This window comes from Rhinoderma darwinii, chromosome 1 (assembly GCF_050947455.1).
Source record: "Rhinoderma darwinii isolate aRhiDar2 chromosome 1, aRhiDar2.hap1, whole genome shotgun sequence".
In the NCBI taxonomy this organism is placed as follows: Eukaryota; Metazoa; Chordata; class Amphibia; order Anura; family Rhinodermatidae; genus Rhinoderma; species Rhinoderma darwinii.
In genome coordinates, this window is record NC_134687.1 from 412,320,556 (window position 1) to 412,339,440 (window position 18,885).

General features: G+C 41.9%; 8 non-coding genes across 8 annotated transcripts; all 8 read left to right on the forward strand.

Annotated features, from left to right (window-relative positions):
- Positions 1–3,984: 3,984 nt before the first annotated feature.
- Positions 3,985–4,067, forward strand: TRNAL-UAG (transfer RNA leucine (anticodon UAG)). The gene has a single exon. It is a non-coding gene; the product is annotated as a tRNA-Leu (tRNA).
- Positions 4,068–6,483: 2,416 nt separating this feature from the next.
- On the forward strand, positions 6,484–6,566 carry TRNAL-UAG (transfer RNA leucine (anticodon UAG)). The gene has a single exon. It is a non-coding gene; the product is annotated as a tRNA-Leu (tRNA).
- A 2,416-nt stretch (positions 6,567–8,982) lies between these two features.
- Positions 8,983–9,065, forward strand: TRNAL-UAG (transfer RNA leucine (anticodon UAG)). Its single transcript has one exon. It is a non-coding gene; the product is annotated as a tRNA-Leu (tRNA).
- Positions 9,066–12,711: 3,646 nt separating this feature from the next.
- Positions 12,712–12,794, forward strand: TRNAL-UAG (transfer RNA leucine (anticodon UAG)). The gene has a single exon. It is a non-coding gene; the product is annotated as a tRNA-Leu (tRNA).
- A 1,183-nt stretch (positions 12,795–13,977) lies between these two features.
- Positions 13,978–14,060, forward strand: TRNAL-UAG (transfer RNA leucine (anticodon UAG)). Its single transcript has one exon. It is a non-coding gene; the product is annotated as a tRNA-Leu (tRNA).
- A 1,183-nt stretch (positions 14,061–15,243) lies between these two features.
- Positions 15,244–15,326, forward strand: TRNAL-UAG (transfer RNA leucine (anticodon UAG)). Its single transcript has one exon. It is a non-coding gene; the product is annotated as a tRNA-Leu (tRNA).
- A 1,182-nt stretch (positions 15,327–16,508) lies between these two features.
- Positions 16,509–16,591, forward strand: TRNAL-UAG (transfer RNA leucine (anticodon UAG)). The gene has a single exon. It is a non-coding gene; the product is annotated as a tRNA-Leu (tRNA).
- Positions 16,592–17,769: 1,178 nt separating this feature from the next.
- Positions 17,770–17,852, forward strand: TRNAL-UAG (transfer RNA leucine (anticodon UAG)). The gene has a single exon. It is a non-coding gene; the product is annotated as a tRNA-Leu (tRNA).
- Positions 17,853–18,885: the final 1,033 nt, after the last annotated feature.

Sequence of the window (18,885 nt, forward strand, 5' to 3'; positions counted from 1 at the left end):
AGGCCACCCCCAAACCAGACTGCATCCTGGACTACAATAGGTACATGGGAGGGATGGACTTGTCAAATCAAGTCCTGAAGCCCTACAGCGCCATGCGGTGTGGTATAAGAAGCTGGCCGGGCACATCATACAGATGGCTTTGTACAATGCGTATGTGCTACGTCGATGTGCAGGCCAGAGGGGAACTTTCCTGGAATTTCAAGATCTAATCTTTAGGGACCAGGAAGGGGGGGCACCCAGTACTTCTGGAAGCGAGGCCACACGCATCGTACCAGGGCAACACTTTCCAGGAGAAGGTCCCCAAACCGGTGGAAAGGGAAAGAGTCAAAAGAGGTGCAGAGTCTGCTATAAGAGGGGGATAAGGAAGAACACAATATACCAATGTGACACGTGTCCCGAAAAACCAGGGCTCTGTATAAAAGATTGTTTTAAAATGTATCATACATCCCTTGATTTTTAATTTACCCTGATGCACTCCGCACAGCTTACCCCCCTCATCTTTCCCTTCTGAGCCCTGCCGTATGCCCAGGCAGCTGATAACAGCCACATGTAGGGTATTGTCGTACCCAGGAGAACCCACATTACAATTTAAGGGGTGTATATCTCCGGTGGCGCATGCTGGGCACACTATATTGGACACTGAAATGGCATATACATATATAAAATTGCAAATCTCACACTGCACCATCTGCTGCGCATTATCTTTTACACAGTACCTGTGGGGTCAAAATTCTCACGACACCTCTAGATAAATGTCTTAAGGGGTGTAGTTTTTAAAATGGGGTCACTTCTCGGGGGTTTCAACTGTACTGGTACCTCAGGGGCTTCTGCACACATGACTTAGCACCAGAAAAGCTCCAGTAGGCCAAATGGTGGTCCTTTCCTTCTGAGCCCTCCCATGGGCCCAAAGGGCAGTTTATCACCACAAATGGGGTATTGCCGCACTAAGGACAAATTGGGCAACAAAATGGGGTATGTTGTTCCTTGTGAAAATAAGAAATTTTGATCAAAAATGACATCTTATTGGAAAAAATATCATTTTTTTCATTTCACAGCCCAATTCAAATAGGTGCTGTGAAAAAACTGTGCGGTCAAAATGATAACAAAAACCATAAATGAATTCCTTGAGGGGTGTAGTTTCCAAAATGGGGTCACTTCTGGTGGGTTTCCATTGCTTTGATACCTCTGGGGCTCTGCAAATGCAACATGGCACCCGAAAACCAATCCAGCAAAATCTGGACTCCAACAAACACATAGCGCTCCTTTCCGTCTGAGCCCTCCCATGGGCCCAAACGGCAGTTTATCACCACAAATGGGGTATTGCCGCACTAAGGACAAATTGGGCAACAAAATGGGGTATGTTGTTCCCTGTGAAAATAAGAAATTTTGATCAAAAATGACATCTTATTGGAAAAAATATAATTTTTTTCATTTCACAGCCCAATTCAAATAGGTGCTGTGAAAAACCTGTGCGGTCAAAATGATAACAAAAACCATAAATGAATTCCTTGAGGGGTGTAGTTTCCAAAATGGGGTCACTTCTGGTGGGTTTCCATTGCTTTGATACCTCTGGGGCTCTGCAAATGCGACATGGCACCCGAAAACCAATCCAGCAAAATCTGGACTCCAACAAACACATAGCGCTCCTTTCCTTCTGAGCCCTCCCATGGGCCCAAACGGCAGTTTATCACCACAAATGGGGTATTGCCGCACTAAGGACAAATTGGGCAACAAAATGGGGTATGTTGTTCCCTGTGAAAATAAGAAAATTTGATCAAAAATGACATTTTATTGGAAAAAATATCATTTTTTTCATTTCACAGCCCAATTCAAATAGGTGCTGTGAAAAAACTGTGCGGTCAAAATGATAACAAAAACCATAAATGAATTCCTTGAGGGGTGTAATTTCCAAAATGGGGTCACTTCTGGTGGGTTTCCATTGTTTTGATACCTCAACGCCTCTTCAAACCTGGCATGCTGCCTAAAATATATTCTAATAAAAAAGAGGCCTCAAAATGCACTAGGTGCTTCTTTGCTTCTAGGGCTTGTGTTTTAGTCCACGAGCGCAGTAGGGCCACATGTGGGACATTTCTAAAAACTGCAGAATCTGGACAATACATATTTAGTAGTGTTTCTCTGGTAAAACCTTCTCTGTTACTAAAAAAAAATTGAATAAAATTGAAATTCAGCAGAAAAAATGAAATTTGCAAATTTCATTTCCACTTTGCTTTAATTCCTGTGAAATGCCTGAAGGGTTAAAAAACTTTCTATATGCTGTTTTGAATACTTTGAGGGGTCTAGTTTTTAAAATGGGGTGTTTTATGGGGGTTTCTAATACATAGGCCCCTCAAATCCACTTCAGAACTGAACTGGCACCTTCAAAAAAAGGCTTTTGAAATTTTCTTAAGAATATGAGAAATTGCTGTTTATGTTCTAAGCCGTGTAACGTCCAAGAAAAATAAAATAATGTTCAAAAAACGATGCCAATCTAAAGTAGACATATGGGAAGTGTGAACTAGTAACTATTTTGGGTGGTATAACCGTCTGTTTTTCAAGCAGATGCATTTAAATTCTGAAAAATGCTATTTTTTGTAAATTTTCTCTAAATTTTGCAATTTTTCACAAATAAAGACTGAATATATCGACCAAATTTTACCACGAACATGAAGCCCAAAGTGTCACGAGAAAACAATCTCAGAATCGCTTGGATAGGTTTAAGCATTCCGACGTTATTACCACATAAAGTGAAATATGTCAGATTTGAAAAATGGGCTCTGAGCCTTAAGGCCCAAACTAGGCTGCGTCCTTAAGGGGTTAAACATACTTCGCAGTCATTCCGTCAGTGTTAGTGAAATAATAGTAAAAAAACTATGTCGGTATACGCCCCAAAACATTAGACTCTTCAGATAACTGTTTCGGCATCCAATCTTTAAAAATTGCACTTTTGTGTAGGTTAGGATGACCGACCGGTCTCTCTTGAATTTGTGGATTTAAATCCCACTTTTGAACACTCATATTTTCTTAGCATGATATAATGTCAGGTCTAACACTCATAAAGTAATGACACATTTTCATTGAGCTCCTCCGCTATCCTGGTAAAATCCTCGCCAACTCCCTGTAAAGACTTCTACAGACTTAACACCAGACCTGGGACAATTCTGCATTCAGTACTATTGAGTGATAGTGCAGCTATTCTGTTGCCCAATTTCTATGCAGCTGAGTACGGCGATGAGAGGAGTCCTTTTGCTAATAGCATTTACCCACTGCAACCGTGTAAGTTGTGGCAATATTTGAGACACGGGGCCACATCCTGGGCCTGGCTACAGAACATGGCCTAGCTCCACTACTGTGCACTCCATAGCTCCAAGAGACCAGCCCGAGCCACTTATATACATGTGGCTTTGTATTAGTGGGAGTTTGGAGCCAAATTAATTCTAGCACTTGTAAAGCTGTCAGAGAAACCCCATCCCTGACGAACACCTGCAGAACCCACCAGTTACGCGGCTTAATCTAAATTCTGATAAAGAGAAGTGCTCCACACCCAACAGTCAGGTGCAGTAGATACCTTTTATAGTACCACGACTTTCACAACACTCCTTTCTGCCAACTTTTTTAACCTTGATCATATTCTCTACCAACTCTAAATTCTCATGATCCCCATATCTCTAACAGGACCCTAAATATAAGTGAACAATGTAAAACAATTCATATCCCTCTGCTTACTTGAGTGAATGTTATAGAGAATCCTACACCACTGCCTTACTCCTGGGTACCTCCCAGGGGGATTTCTCTATATTTTCAAGATCAAGCAAGTAAAAGGGTCTTCAAGGACTTCTTTTTGCAACACTGTAATCATAAACCAATAAATACAAGACGGAAATGGACAAGAAAAAGTTCTAATCTTTCAATTCAACATCCCCAAAAAATCGACTCTTAACATGATTGTTTTTCCTACCAATCTGGAGAGGCAGAGGTTTTCTGTAAGTCAGGATGGCCGAGTGGTCTAAGGCGCTGCGTTTAGGTCGCAGTCTCCCCTGGAGGCGTGGGTTCAAATCCCACTTCTGACAACTCATCTTTTCTTAAACATACTTCGCAGTCATTCCGTCAGTGTTAGTGAAATAATAGTAAAAAAACTATGTCGGTATACGCCCCAAAACATTAGACTCTTCAGATAACTGTTTCGGCATCCAATCTTTAAAAATTGCACTTTTGTGTAGGTTAGGATGACCGACCGGTCTCTCTTGAATTTGTGGATTTAAATCCCACTTTTGAACACTCATATTTTCTTAGCATGATATAATGTCAGGTCTAACACTCATAAAGTAATGACACATTTTCATTGAGCTCCTCCGCTAACCTGGTAAAATCCTCGCCAACTCCCTGTAAAGACTTCTACAGACTTAACACCAGACCTGGGACAATTCTGCATTCAGTACTATTGAGTGATAGTGCAGCTATTCTGTTGCCCAATTTCTATGCAGCTGAGTACGGCGATGAGAGGAGTCCTTTTGCTAATAGCATTTACCCACTGCAACCGTGTAAGTTGTGGCAATATTCGAGACACGGGGCCACATCCTGGGCCTGGCTACAGAACATGGCCTAGCTCCACTACTGTGCACTCCATAGCTCCAAGAGACCAGCCCGAGCCACTTATATACATGTGGCTTTGTATTAGTGGGAGTTTGGAGCCAAATTAATTCTAGCACTTGTAAAGCTGTCAGAGAAACCCCATCCCTGACGAACACCTGCAGAACCCACCAGTTACGCGGCTTAATCTAAATTCTGATAAAGAGAAGTGCTCCACACCCAACAGTCAGGTGCAGTAGATACCTTTTATAGTACCACGACTTTCACAACACTCCTTTCTGCCAACTTTTTTAACCTTGATCATATTCTCTACCAACTCTAAATTCTCATGATCCCCATATCTCTAACAGGACCCTAAATATAAGTGAACAATGTAAAACAATTCATATCCCTCTGCTTACTTGAGTGAATGTTATAGAGAATCCTACACCACTGCCTTACTCCTGGGTACCTCCCAGGGGGATTTCTCTATATTTTCAAGATCAAGCAAGTAAAAGGGTCTTCAAGGACTTCTTTTTGCAACACTGTAATCATAAACCAATAAATACAAGACGGAAATGGACAAGAAACAGTTCTAATCTTTCAATTCAACATCCCCAAAAAATCGACTCTTAACATGATTGTTTTTCCTACCAATCTGGAGAGGCAGAGGTTTCCTGTAAGTCAGGATGGCCGAGTGGTCTAAGGCGCTGCGTTCAAATCCCACTTCTGACAACTCATCTTTTCTTAAACATACTTCGCAGTCATTCCGTCAGTGTTAGTGAAATAATAGTAAAAAAACTATGTCGGTATACGCCCCAAAACATTAGACTCTTCAGATAACTGTTTCGGCATCCAATCTTTAAAAATTGCACTTTTGTGTAGGTTAGGATGACCGACCGGTCTCTCTTGAATTTGTGGATTTAAATCCCACTTTTGAACACTCATATTTTCTTAGCATGATATAATGTCAGGTCTAACACTCATAAAGTAATGACACATTTTCATTGAGCTCCTCCGCTATCCTGGTAAAATCCTCGCCAACTCCCTGTAAAGACTTCTACAGACTTAACACCAGACCTGGGACAATTCTGCATTCAGTACTATTGAGTGATAGTGCAGCTATTCTGTTGCCCAATTTCTATGCAGCTGAGTACGGCGATGAGAGGAGTCCTTTTGCTAATAGCATTTACCCACTGCAACCGTGTAAGTTGTGGCAATATTCGAGACACGGGGCCACATCCTGGGCCTGGCTACAGAACATGGCCTAGCTCCACTACTGTGCACTCCATAGCTCCAAGAGACCAGCCCGAGCCACTTATATACATGTGGCTTTGTATTAGTGGGAGTTTGGAGCCAAATTAATTCTAGCACTTGTAAAGCTGTCAGAGAAACCCCATCCCTGACGAACACCTGCAGAACCCACCAGTTACGCGGCTTAATCTAAATTCTGATAAAGAGAAGTGTTCCACACCCAACAGTCAGGTGCAGTAGATACCTTTTATAGTACCACGACTTTCACAACACTCCTTTCTGCCAACTTTTTTAACCTTGATCATATTCTCTACCAACTCTAAATTCTCATGATCCCCATATCTCTAACAGGACCCTAAATATAAGTGAACAATGTAAAACAATTCATATCCCTCTGCTTACTTGAGTGAATGTTATAGAGAATCCTACACCACTGCCTTACTCCTGGGTACCTCCCAGGGGGATTTCTCTATATTTTCAAGATCAAGCAAGTAAAAGGGTCTTCAAGGACTTCTTTTTGCAACACTGTAATCATAAACCAATAAATACAAGACGGAAATGGACAAGAAACAGTTCTAATCTTTCAATTCAACATCCCCAAAAAATCGACTCTTAACATGATTGTTTTTCCTACCAATCTGGAGAGGCAGAGGTTTTCTGTAAGTCAGGATGGCCGAGTGGTCTAAGGCGCTGCGTTTAGGTCGCAGTCTCCCCTGGAGGCGTGGGTTCAAATCCCACTTCTGACAACTCATCTTTTCTTAAACATACTTCGCAGTCATTCCGTCAGTGTTAGTGAAATAATAGTAAAAAAACTATGTCGGTATACGCCCCAAAACATTAGACTCTTCAGATAACTGTTTCGGCATCCAATCTTTAAAAATTGCACTTTTGTGTAGGTTAGGATGACCGACCGGTCTCTCTTGAATTTGTGGATTTAAATCCCACTTTTGAACACTCATATTTTCTTAGCATGATATAATGTCAGGTCTAACACTCATAAAGTAATGACACATTTTCATTGAGCTCCTCCGCTATCCTGGTAAAATCCTCGCCAACTCCCTGTAAAGACTTCTACAGACTTAACACCAGACCTGGGACAATTCTGCATTCAGTACTATTGAGTGATAGTGCAGCTATTCTGTTGCCCAATTTCTATGCAGCTGAGTACGGCGATGAGAGGAGTCCTTTTGCTAATAGCATTTACCCACTGCAACCGTGTAAGTTGTGGCAATATTCGAGACACGGGGCCACATCCTGGGCCTGGCTACAGAACATGGCCTAGCTCCACTACTGTGCACTCCATAGCTCCAAGAGACCAGCCCGAGCCACTTATATACATGTGGCTTTGTATTAGTGGGAGTTTGGAGCCAAATTAATTCTAGCACTTGTAAAGCTGTCAGAGAAACCCCATCCCTGACGAACACCTGCAGAACCCACCAGTTACGCGGCTTAATCTAAATTCTGATAAAGAGAAGTGCTCCACACCCAACAGTCAGGTGCAGTAGATACCTTTTATAGTACCACGACTTTCACAACACTCCTTTCTGCCAACTTTTTTAACCTTGATCATATTCTCTACCAACTCTAAATTCTCATGATCCCCATATCTCTAACAGGACCCTAAATATAAGTGAACAATGTAAAACAATTCATATCCCTCTGCTTACTTGAGTGAATGTTATAGAGAATCCTACACCACTGCCTTACTCCTGGGTACCTCCCAGGGGGATTTCTCTATATTTTCAAGATCAAGCAAGTAAAAGGGTCTTCAAGGACTTCTTTTTGCAACACTGTAATCATAAACCAATAAATACAAGACGGAAATGGACAAGAAACAGTTCTAATCTTTCAATTCAACATCCCCAAAAAATCGACTCTTAACATGATTGTTTTTCCTACCAATCTGGAGAGGCAGAGGTTTCCTGTAAGTCAGGATGGCCGAGTGGTCTAAGGCGCTGCGTTCAAATCCCACTTCTGACAACTCATCTTTTCTTAAACATACTTCGCAGTCATTCCGTCAGTGTTAGTGAAATAATAGTAAAAAAACTATGTCGGTATACGCCCCAAAACATTAGACTCTTCAGATAACTGTTTCGGCATCCAATCTTTAAAAATTGCACTTTTGTGTAGGTTAGGATGACCGACCGGTCTCTCTTGAATTTGTGGATTTAAATCCCACTTTTGAACACTCATATTTTCTTAGCATGATATAATGTCAGGTCTAACACTCATAAAGTAATGACACATTTTCATTGAGCTCCTCCGCTATCCTGGTAAAATCCTCGCCAACTCCCTGTAAAGACTTCTACAGACTTAACACCAGACCTGGGACAATTCTGCATTCAGTACTATTGAGTGATAGTGCAGCTATTCTGTTGCCCAATTTCTATGCAGCTGAGTACGGCGATGAGAGGAGTCCTTTTGCTAATAGCATTTACCCACTGCAACCGTGTAAGTTGTGGCAATATTCGAGACACGGGGCCACATCCTGGGCCTGGCTACAGAACATGGCCTAGCTCCACTACTGTGCACTCCATAGCTCCAAGAGACCAGCCCGAGCCACTTATATACATGTGGCTTTGTATTAGTGGGAGTTTGGAGCCAAATTAATTCTAGCACTTGTAAAGCTGTCAGAGAAACCCCATCCCTGACGAACACCTGCAGAACCCACCAGTTACGCGGCTTAATCTAAATTCTGATAAAGAGAAGTGTTCCACACCCAACAGTCAGGTGCAGTAGATACCTTTTATAGTACCACGACTTTCACAACACTCCTTTCTGCCAACTTTTTTAACCTTGATCATATTCTCTACCAACTCTAAATTCTCATGATCCCCATATCTCTAACAGGACCCTAAATATAAGTGAACAATGTAAAACAATTCATATCCCTCTGCTTACTTGAGTGAATGTTATAGAGAATCCTACACCACTGCCTTACTCCTGGGTACCTCCCAGGGGGATTTCTCTATATTTTCAAGATCAAGCAAGTAAAAGGGTCTTCAAGGACTTCTTTTTGCAACACTGTAATCATAAACCAATAAATACAAGACGGAAATGGACAAGAAACAGTTCTAATCTTTCAATTCAACATCCCCAAAAAATCGACTCTTAACATGATTGTTTTTCCTACCAATCTGGAGAGGCAGAGGTTTTCTGTAAGTCAGGATGGCCGAGAGGTCTAAGGCGCTGCGTTTAGGTCGCAGTCTCCCCTGGAGGCGTGGGTTCAAATCCCACTTCTGACAACTCATCTTTTCTTAAACATACTTCGCAGTCATTCCGTCAGTGTTAGTGAAATAATAGTAAAAAAACTATGTCGGTATACGCCCCAAAACATTAGACTCTTCAGATAACTGTTTCGGCATCCAATCTTTAAAAATTGCACTTTTGTGTAGGTTAGGATGACCGACCGGTCTCTCTTGAATTTGTGGATTTAAATCCCACTTTTGAACACTCATATTTTCTTAGCATGATATAATGTCAGGTCTAACACTCATAAAGTAATGACACATTTTCATTGAGCTCCTCCGCTATCCTGGTAAAATCCTCGCCAACTCCCTGTAAAGACTTCTACAGACTTAACACCAGACCTGGGACAATTCTGCATTCAGTACTATTGAGTGATAGTGCAGCTATTCTGTTGCCCAATTTCTATGCAGCTGAGTACGGCGATGAGAGGAGTCCTTTTGCTAATAGCATTTACCCACTGCAACCGTGTAAGTTGTGGCAATATTCGAGACACGGGGCCACATCCTGGGCCTGGCTACAGAACATGGCCTAGCTCCACTACTGTGCACTCCATAGCTCCAAGAGACCAGCCCGAGCCACTTATATACATGTGGCTTTGTATTAGTGGGAGTTTGGAGCCAAATTAATTCTAGCACTTGTAAAGCTGTCAGAGAAACCCCATCCCTGACGAACACCTGCAGAACCCACCAGTTACGCGGCTTAATCTAAATTCTGATAAAGAGAAGTGCTCCACACCCAACAGTCAGGTGCAGTAGATACCTTTTATAGTACCACGACTTTCACAACACTCCTTTCTGCCAACTTTTTTAACCTTGATCATATTCTCTACCAACTCTAAATTCTCATGATCCCCATATCTCTAACAGGACCCTAAATATAAGTGAACAATGTAAAACAATTCATATCCCTCTGCTTACTTGAGTGAATGTTATAGAGAATCCTACACCACTGCCTTACTCCTGGGTACCTCCCAGGGGGATTTCTCTATATTTTCAAGATCAAGCAAGTAAAAGGGTCTTCAAGGACTTCTTTTTGCAACACTGTAATAATAAACCAATAAATACAAGACGGAAATGGACAAGAAACAGTTCTAATCTTTCAATTCAACATCCCCAAAAAATCGACTCTTAACATGATTGTTTTTCCTACCAATCTGGAGAGGCAGTGGTTTCCTGTAAGTCAGGATGGCCGAGTGGTCTAAGGCGCTGCGTTCAAATCCCACTTCTGACAACTCATCTTTTCTTAAACATACTTCGCAGTCATTCCGTCAGTGTTAGTGAAATAATAGTAAAAAAACGATGTCGGTATACGCCCCAAAACATTAGACTCTTCAGATAACTGTTTCGGCATCCAATCTTTAAAAATTGCACTTTTGTGTAGGTTAGGATGACCGACCGGTCTCTTGAATTTGTGGATTTAAATCCCACTTTTGAACACTCATATTTTCTTAGCATGATATAATGTCAGGTCTAACACTCATAAAGTAATGACACATTTTCATTGAGCTCCTCCGCTATCCTGGTAAAATCCTCGCCAACTCCCTGTAAAGACTTCTACAGACTTAACACCAGACCTGGGACAATTCTGCATTCAGTACTATTGAGTGATAGTGCAGCTATTCTGTTGCCCAATTTCTATGCAGCTGAGTACGGCGATGAGAGGAGTCCTTTTGCTAATAGCATTTACCCACTGCAACCGTGTAAGTTGTGGCAATATTCGAGACACGGGGCCACATCCTGGGCCTGGCTACAGAACATGGCCTAGCTCCACTACTGTGCACTCCATAGCTCCAAGAGACCAGCCCGAGCCACTTATATACATGTGGCTTTGTATTAGTGGGAGTTTGGAGCCAAATTAATTCTAGCACTTGTAAAGCTGTCAGAGAAACCCCATCCCTGACGAACACCTGCAGAACCCACCAGTTACGCGGCTTAATCTAAATTCTGATAAAGAGAAGTGCTCCACACCCAACAGTCAGGTGCAGTAGATACCTTTTATAGTACCACGACTTTCACAACACTCCTTTCTGCCAACTTTTTTAACCTTGATCATATTCTCTACCAACTCTAAATTCTCATGATCCCCATATCTCTAACAGGACCCTAAATATAAGTGAACAATGTAAAACAATTCATATCCCTCTGCTTACTTGAGTGAATGTTATAGAGAATCCTACACCACTGCCTTACTCCTGGGTACCTCCCAGGGGGATTTCTCTATATTTTCAAGATCAAGCAAGTAAAAGGGTCTTCAAGGACTTCTTTTTGCAACACTGTAATAATAAACCAATAAATACAAGACGGAAATGGACAAGAAACAGTTCTAATCTTTCAATTCAACATCCCCAAAAAATCGACTCTTAACATGATTGTTTTTCCTACCAATCTGGAGAGGCAGTGGTTTCCTGTAAGTCAGGATGGCCGAGTGGTCTAAGGCGCTGCGTTCAAATCCCACTTCTGACAACTCATCTTTTCTTAAACATACTTCGCAGTCATTCCGTCAGTGTTAGTGAAATAATAGTAAAAAAACGATGTCGGTATACGCCCCAAAACATTAGACTCTTCAGATAACTGTTTCGGCATCCAATCTTTAAAAATTGCACTTTTGTGTAGGTTAGGATGACCGACCGGTCTCTTGAATTTGTGGATTTAAATCCCACTTTTGAACACTCATATTTTCTTAGCATGATATAATGTCAGGTCTAACACTCATAAAGTAATGACACATTTTCATTGAGCTCCTCCGCTATCCTGGTAAAATCCTCGCCAACTCCCTGTAAAGACTTCTACAGACTTAACACCAGACCTGGGACAATTCTGCATTCAGTACTATTGAGTGATAGTGCAGCTATTCTGTTGCCCAATTTCTATGCAGCTGAGTACGGCGATGAGAGGAGTCCTTTTGCTAATAGCATTTACCCACTGCAACCGTGTAAGTTGTGGCAATATTCGAGACACGGGGCCACATCCTGGGCCTGGCTACAGAACATGGCCTAGCTCCACTACTGTGCACTCCATAGCTCCAAGAGACCAGCCCGAGCCACTTATATACATGTGGCTTTGTATTAGTGGGAGTTTGGAGCCAAATTAATTCTAGCACTTGTAAAGCTGTCAGAGAAACCCCATCCCTGACGAACACCTGCAGAACCCACCAGTTACGCGGCTTAATCTAAATTCTGATAAAGAGAAGTGCTCCACACCCAACAGTCAGGTGCAGTAGATACCTTTTATAGTACCACGACTTTCACAACACTCCTTTCTGCCAACTTTTTTAACCTTGATCATATTCTCTACCAACTCTAAATTCTCATGATCCCCATATCTCTAACAGGACCCTAAATATAAGTGAACAATGTAAAACAATTCATATCCCTCTGCTTACTTGAGTGAATGTTATAGAGAATCCTACACCACTGCCTTACTCCTGGGTACCTCCCAGGGGGATTTCTCTATATTTTCAAGATCAAGCAAGTAAAAGGGTCTTCAAGGACTTCTTTTTGCAACACTGTAATCATAAACCAATAAATACAAGACGGAAATGGACAAGAAACAGTTCTAATCTTTCAATTCAACATCCCCAAAAAATCGACTCTTAACATGATTGTTTTTCCTACCAATCTGGAGAGGCAGAGGTTTTCTGTAAGTCAGGATGGCCGAGTGGTCTAAGGCGCTGTGTTTAGGTCGCAGTCTCCCCTGGAGGCGTGGGTTCAAATCCCACTTCTGACAACTCATCTTTTCTTAAACATACTTCGCAGTCATTCCGTCAGTGTTAGTGAAATAATAGTAAAAAAACTATGTCGGTATACGCCCCAAAACATTAGACTCTTCAGATAACTGTTTCGGCATCCAATCTTTAAAAATTGCACTTTTGTGTAGGTTAGGATGACCGACCGGTCTCTCTTGAATTTGTGGATTTAAATCCCACTTTTGAACACTCATATTTTCTTAGCATGATATAATGTCAGGTCTAACACTCATAAAGTAATGACACATTTTCATTGAGCTCCTCCGCTATCCTGGTAAAATCCTCGCCAACTCCCTGTAAAGACTTCTACAGACTTAACACCAGACCTGGGACAATTCTGCATTCAGTACTATTGAGTGATAGTGCAGCTATTCTGTTGCCCAATTTCTATGCAGCTGAGTACGGCGATGAGAGGAGTCCTTTTGCTAATAGCATTTACCCACTGCAACCGTGTAAGTTGTGGCAATATTCGAGACACGGGGCCACATCCTGGGCCTGGCTACAGAACATGGCCTAGCTCCACTACTGTGCACTCCATAGCTCCAAGAGACCAGCCCGAGCCACTTATATACATGTGGCTTTGTATTAGTGGGAGTTTGGAGCCAAATTAATTCTAGCACTTGTAAAGCTGTCAGAGAAACCCCATCCCTGACGAACACCTGCAGAACCCACCAGTTACGCGGCTTAATCTAAATTCTGATAAAGAGAAGTGCTCCACACCCAACAGTCAGGTGCAGTAGATACCTTTTATAGTACCACGACTTTCACAACACTCCTTTCTGCCAACTTTTTTAACCTTGATCATATTCTCTACCAACTCTAAATTCTCATGATCCCCATATCTCTAACAGGACCCTAAATATAAGTGAACAATGTAAAACAATTCATATCCCTCTGCTTACTTGAGTGAATGTTATAGAGAATTCTACACCACTGCCTTACTCCTAAGTACCTCCCAGGGGGATTTCTCTATATTTTCAAGATCAAGCAAGTAAAAGGGTCTTCAAGGACTTCTTTTTGCAACACTGTAATCATAAACCAATAAATACAAGACGGAAATGGACAAGAAACAGTTCTAATCTTTCAATTCAACATCCCCAAAAAATCGACTCTTAACATGATTGTTTTTCCTACCAATCTGGAGAGGCAGAGGTTTTCCTGTAAGTCAGGATGGCCGAGTGGTCTAAGGCGCTGCGTTTAGGTCGCAGTCTCCCCTGGAGGTCTGGGTTCAAATCCCACTTCTGACAACTCATCTTTTCTTAAACATACTTCGCAGTCATTCCGTCAGTGTTAGTGAAATAATAGTAAAAAAACTATGTCGGTATACGCCCCAAAACATTAGACTCTTCAGATAACTGTTTCGGCATCCAATCTTTAAAAATTGCACTTTTGTGTAGGTTAGGATGACCGACCGGTCTCTCTTGAATTTGTGGATTTAAATCCCACTTTTGAACACTCATATTTTCTTAGCATGATATAATGTCAGGTCTAACACTCATAAAGTAATGACACATTTTCATTGAGCTCCTCCGCTATCCTGGTAAAATCCTCGCCAACTCCCTGTAAAGACTTCTACAGACTTAACACCAGACCTGGGACAATTCTGCATTCAGTACTATTGAGTGATAGTGCAGCTATTCTGTTGCCCAATTTCTATGCAGCTGAGTACGGCGATGAGAGGAGTCCTTTTGCTAATAGCATTTACCCACTGCAACCGTGTAAGTTGTGGCAATATTCGAGACACGGGGCCACATCCTGGGCCTGGCTACAGAACATGGCCTAGCTCCACTACTGTGCACTCCATAGCTCCAAGAGACCAGCCCGAGCCACTTATATACATGTGGCTTTGTATTAGTGGGAGTTTGGAGCCAAATTAATTCTAGCACTTGTAAAGCTGTCAGAGAAACCCCATCCCTGACGAACACCTGCAGAACCCACCAGTTACGCGGCTTAATCTAAATTCTGATAAAGAGAAGTGCTCCACACCCAACAGTCAGGTGCAGTAGATACCTTTTATAGTACCACGACTTTCACAACACTCCTTTCTGCCAACTTTTTTAACCTTGATCATATTCTCTACCAACTCTAAATTCTCATGATCCCCATATCTCTAACAGGACCCTAAATATAAGTGAACAATGTAAAAAAATTCATATCCCTCTGCTTACTTGAGTGAATGTTATAGAGAATCCTACACCACTGCCTTACTCCTAAGTACCTCCCAGGGGGATTTCTCTATATTTTCAAGATCAAGCAAGTAAAAGGGTCTTCAAGGACTTCTTTTTGCAACACTGTAATCATAAACCAATAAATACAAGACGGAAATGGACAAGAAACAGTTCTAATCTTTCAATTCAACATCCCCAAAAAATCGACTCTTAACATGATTGTTTTTCCTACCAATCTGGAGAGGCAGAGGTTTTCCTGTAAGTCAGGATGGCCGAGTGGTCTAAGGCGCTGCGTTTAGGTCGCAGTCTCCCCTGGAGGCGTGGGTTCAAATCCCACTTCAGACAACTCATCTTTTCTTAAACATACTTCGCAGTCATTCCGTCAGTGTTAGTGAAATAATAGTAAAAAAACTATGTCGGTATACGCCCCAAAACATTAGACTCTTCAGATAACTGTTTCGGCATCCAATCTTTAAAAATTGCACTTTTGTGTAGGTTAGGATGACCGACCGGTCTCTCTTGAATTTGTGGATTTAAATCCCACTTTTGAACACTCATATTTTCTTAGCATGATATAATGTCAGGTCTAACACTCATAAAGTAATGACACATTTTCATTGAGCTCCTCCGCTATCCTGGTAAAATCCTCGCCAACTCCCTGTAAAGACTTCTACAGACTTAACACCAGACCTGGGACAATTCTGCATTCAGTACTATTGAGTGATAGTGCAGCTATTCTGTTGCCCAATTTCTATGCAGCTGAGTACGGCGATGAGAGGAGTCCTTTTGCTAATAGCATTTACCCACTGCAAACGTGTAAGTTGTGGCAATATTCGAGACACGGGGCCACATCCTGGGCCTGGCTACAGAACATGGCCTAGCTCCACTACTGTGCACTCCATTGCTCCAAGAGACCAGCCCGAGCCACTTATATACATGTGGCTTTGTATTAGTGGGAGTTTGGAGCCAAATTAATTCTAGCACTTGTAAAGCTGTCAGAGAAACCCCATCCCTGACGAACACCTGCAGAACCCACCAGTTACGCGGCTTAATCTAAATTCTGATAAAGAGAAGTGCTCCACACCCAACAGTCAGGTGCAGTAGATACCTTTTATAGTACCACGACTTTCACAACACTCCTTTCTGCCAACTTTTTTAACCTTGATCATATTCTCTACCAACTCTAAATTCTCATGATCCCCATATCTCTAACAGGACCCTAAATATAAGTGAACAATGTAAAGCAATTCATATCCCTCTGCTTACTTGAGTGAATGTTATAGAGAATCCTACACCACTGCCTTACTCCTAAGTACCTCCCAGGGGGATTTCTCTATATTTTCAAGATCAAGCAAGTAAAAGGGTCTTCAAGGACTTCTTTTTGCAACACTGTAATCATAAACCAATAAATACAAGACGGAAATGGACAAGAAACAGTTCTAATCTTTCAATTCAACATCCCCAAAAAATCGACTCTTAACATGATTGTTTTTCCTACCAATCTGGAGAGGCAGAGGTTTTCTGTAAGTCAGGATGGCCGAGTGGTCTAAGGCGCTGCGTTTAGGTCGCAGTCTCCCCTGGAGGCGTGGGTTCAAATCCCACTTCTGACAACTCATCTTTTCTTAAACATACTTCGCAGTCATTCCGTCAGTGTTAGTGAAATAATAGTAAAAAAACTATGTCGGTATACGCCCCAAAACATTAGACTCTTCAGATAACTGCTTCGGCATCCAATCTTTAAAAATTGCACTTTTGTGTAGGATGACCGACCGGTCTCTCTTGAATTTGTGGATTTAAATCCCACTTTTGAACACTCATATTTTCTTAGCATGATATAATGTCAGGTCTAACACTCATAAAGTAATGACACATTTTCATTGAGCTCCTCCGCTATCCTGGTAAAATCCTCGCCAACTCCCTGTAAAGACTTCTACAGACTTAACACCAGACCTGGGACAATTCTGCATTCAGTACTATTGAGTGATAGTGCAGCTATTCTGTTGCCCAATTTCTATGCAGCTGAGTACGGCGATGAGAGGAGTCCTTTTGCTAATAGCATTTACCCACTGCAACCGTGTAAGTTGTGGCAATATTCGAGACACGGGGCCACATCCTGGGCCTGGCTACAGAACATGGCCTAGCTCCACTACTGTGCACTCCATAGCTCCAAGAGACCAGCCCGAGCCACTTATATACATGTGGCTTTGTATTAGTGGGAGTTTGGAGCCAAATTAATTCTAGCACTTGTAAAGCTGTCAGAGAAACCCCATCCCTGACGAACACCTGCAGAACCCACCAGTTACGCGGCTTAATCTAAATTCTGATAAAGAGAAGTGCTCCACACCCAACAGTCAGGTGCAGTAGATACCTTTTATAGTACCACGACTTTCACAACACTCCTTTCTGCCAACTTTTTTAACCTTGATCATATTCTCTACCAACTCTAAATTCTCATGATCCCCATATCTCTAACAGGACCCTAAATATAAGTGAACAATGTAAAACAATTCATATCCCTCTGCTTACTTGAGTGAATGTTATAGAGAATCCTACACCACTGCCTTACTCCTGGGTACCTCCCAGGGGGATTTCTCTATATTTTCAAGATCAAGCAAGTAAAAGGGTCTTCAAGGACTTCTTTTTGCAACACTGTAATCATAAACCAATAAATACAAGACGGAAATGGACAAGAAACAGTTCTAATCTTTAAATTCAACATCCCCAAAAAAATCGACTCTTAACATGATTGTTTTTCCTACCAATCTGGAGAGGCAGAGGTTTTCTGTAAGTCAGGATGGCCGAGTGGTCTAAGGCGCTGCGTTTAGGTCGCAGTCTCCCCTGGAGGTGTGGGTTCAAATCCCACTTCTGACAACTCATCTTTTCTTAAACATACTTCGCAGTCATTCCGTCAGTGTTAGTGAAATAATAGTAAAAAAACTATGTCGGTATACGCCCCAAAACATTAGACTCTTCAGATAACTGCTTCAGCATCCAATCTTTAAAAATTGCACTTTTGTGTAGGATGACCGACCGGTCTCTCTTGAATTTGTGGATTTAAATCCCACTTTTGAACACTCATATTTTCTTAGCATGATATAATGTCAGGTCTAACACTCATAAAGTAATGACACATTTTCATTAAAATCCTCCGCTATCCTGGTAAAATCCTCGCCAACTCCCTGTAAAGACTTCTACAGACTTAACACCAGACCTGGGACAATTCTGCATTCAGTACTATTGAGTGATAGTGCAGCTATTCTGTTGCCCAATTTCTATGCAGCTGAGTACGGCGATGAGAGGAGTCCTTTTGCTAATAGCATTTACCCACTGCAACCGTGTAAGTTGTGGCAATATTCGAGACACGGGGCCACATCCTGGGCCTGGCTACAGAACATGGCCTAGCTCCACTACTGTGCACTCCATAGCTCCAAGAGACCAGCCCGAGCCACTTATATACATGTGGCTTTGTATTAGTGGGAGTTTGGAGCCAAATTAATTCTAGCACTTGTAAAGCTGTCAGAGAAACCCCATCCCTGACGAACACCTGCAGAACCCACCAGTTACGCGGCTTAATCTAAATTCTGATAAAGAGAAGTGCTCCACACCCAACAGTCAGGTGCAGTAGATACCTTTTATAGTACCACGACTTTCACAACACTCCTTTCTGCCAACTTTTTTAACCTTGATCATATTCTCTACCAACTCTAAATTCTCATGATCCCCATATCTCTAACAGGACCCTAAATATAAGTGAACAATGTAAAACAATTCATATCCCTCTGCTTACTTGAGTGAATGTTATAGAGAATCCTACACCACTGCCTTACTCCTGGGTACCTCCCAGGGGAATTTCTCTATATTTTCAAGATCAAGCAAGTAAAAGGGTCTTCAAGGACTTCTTTTT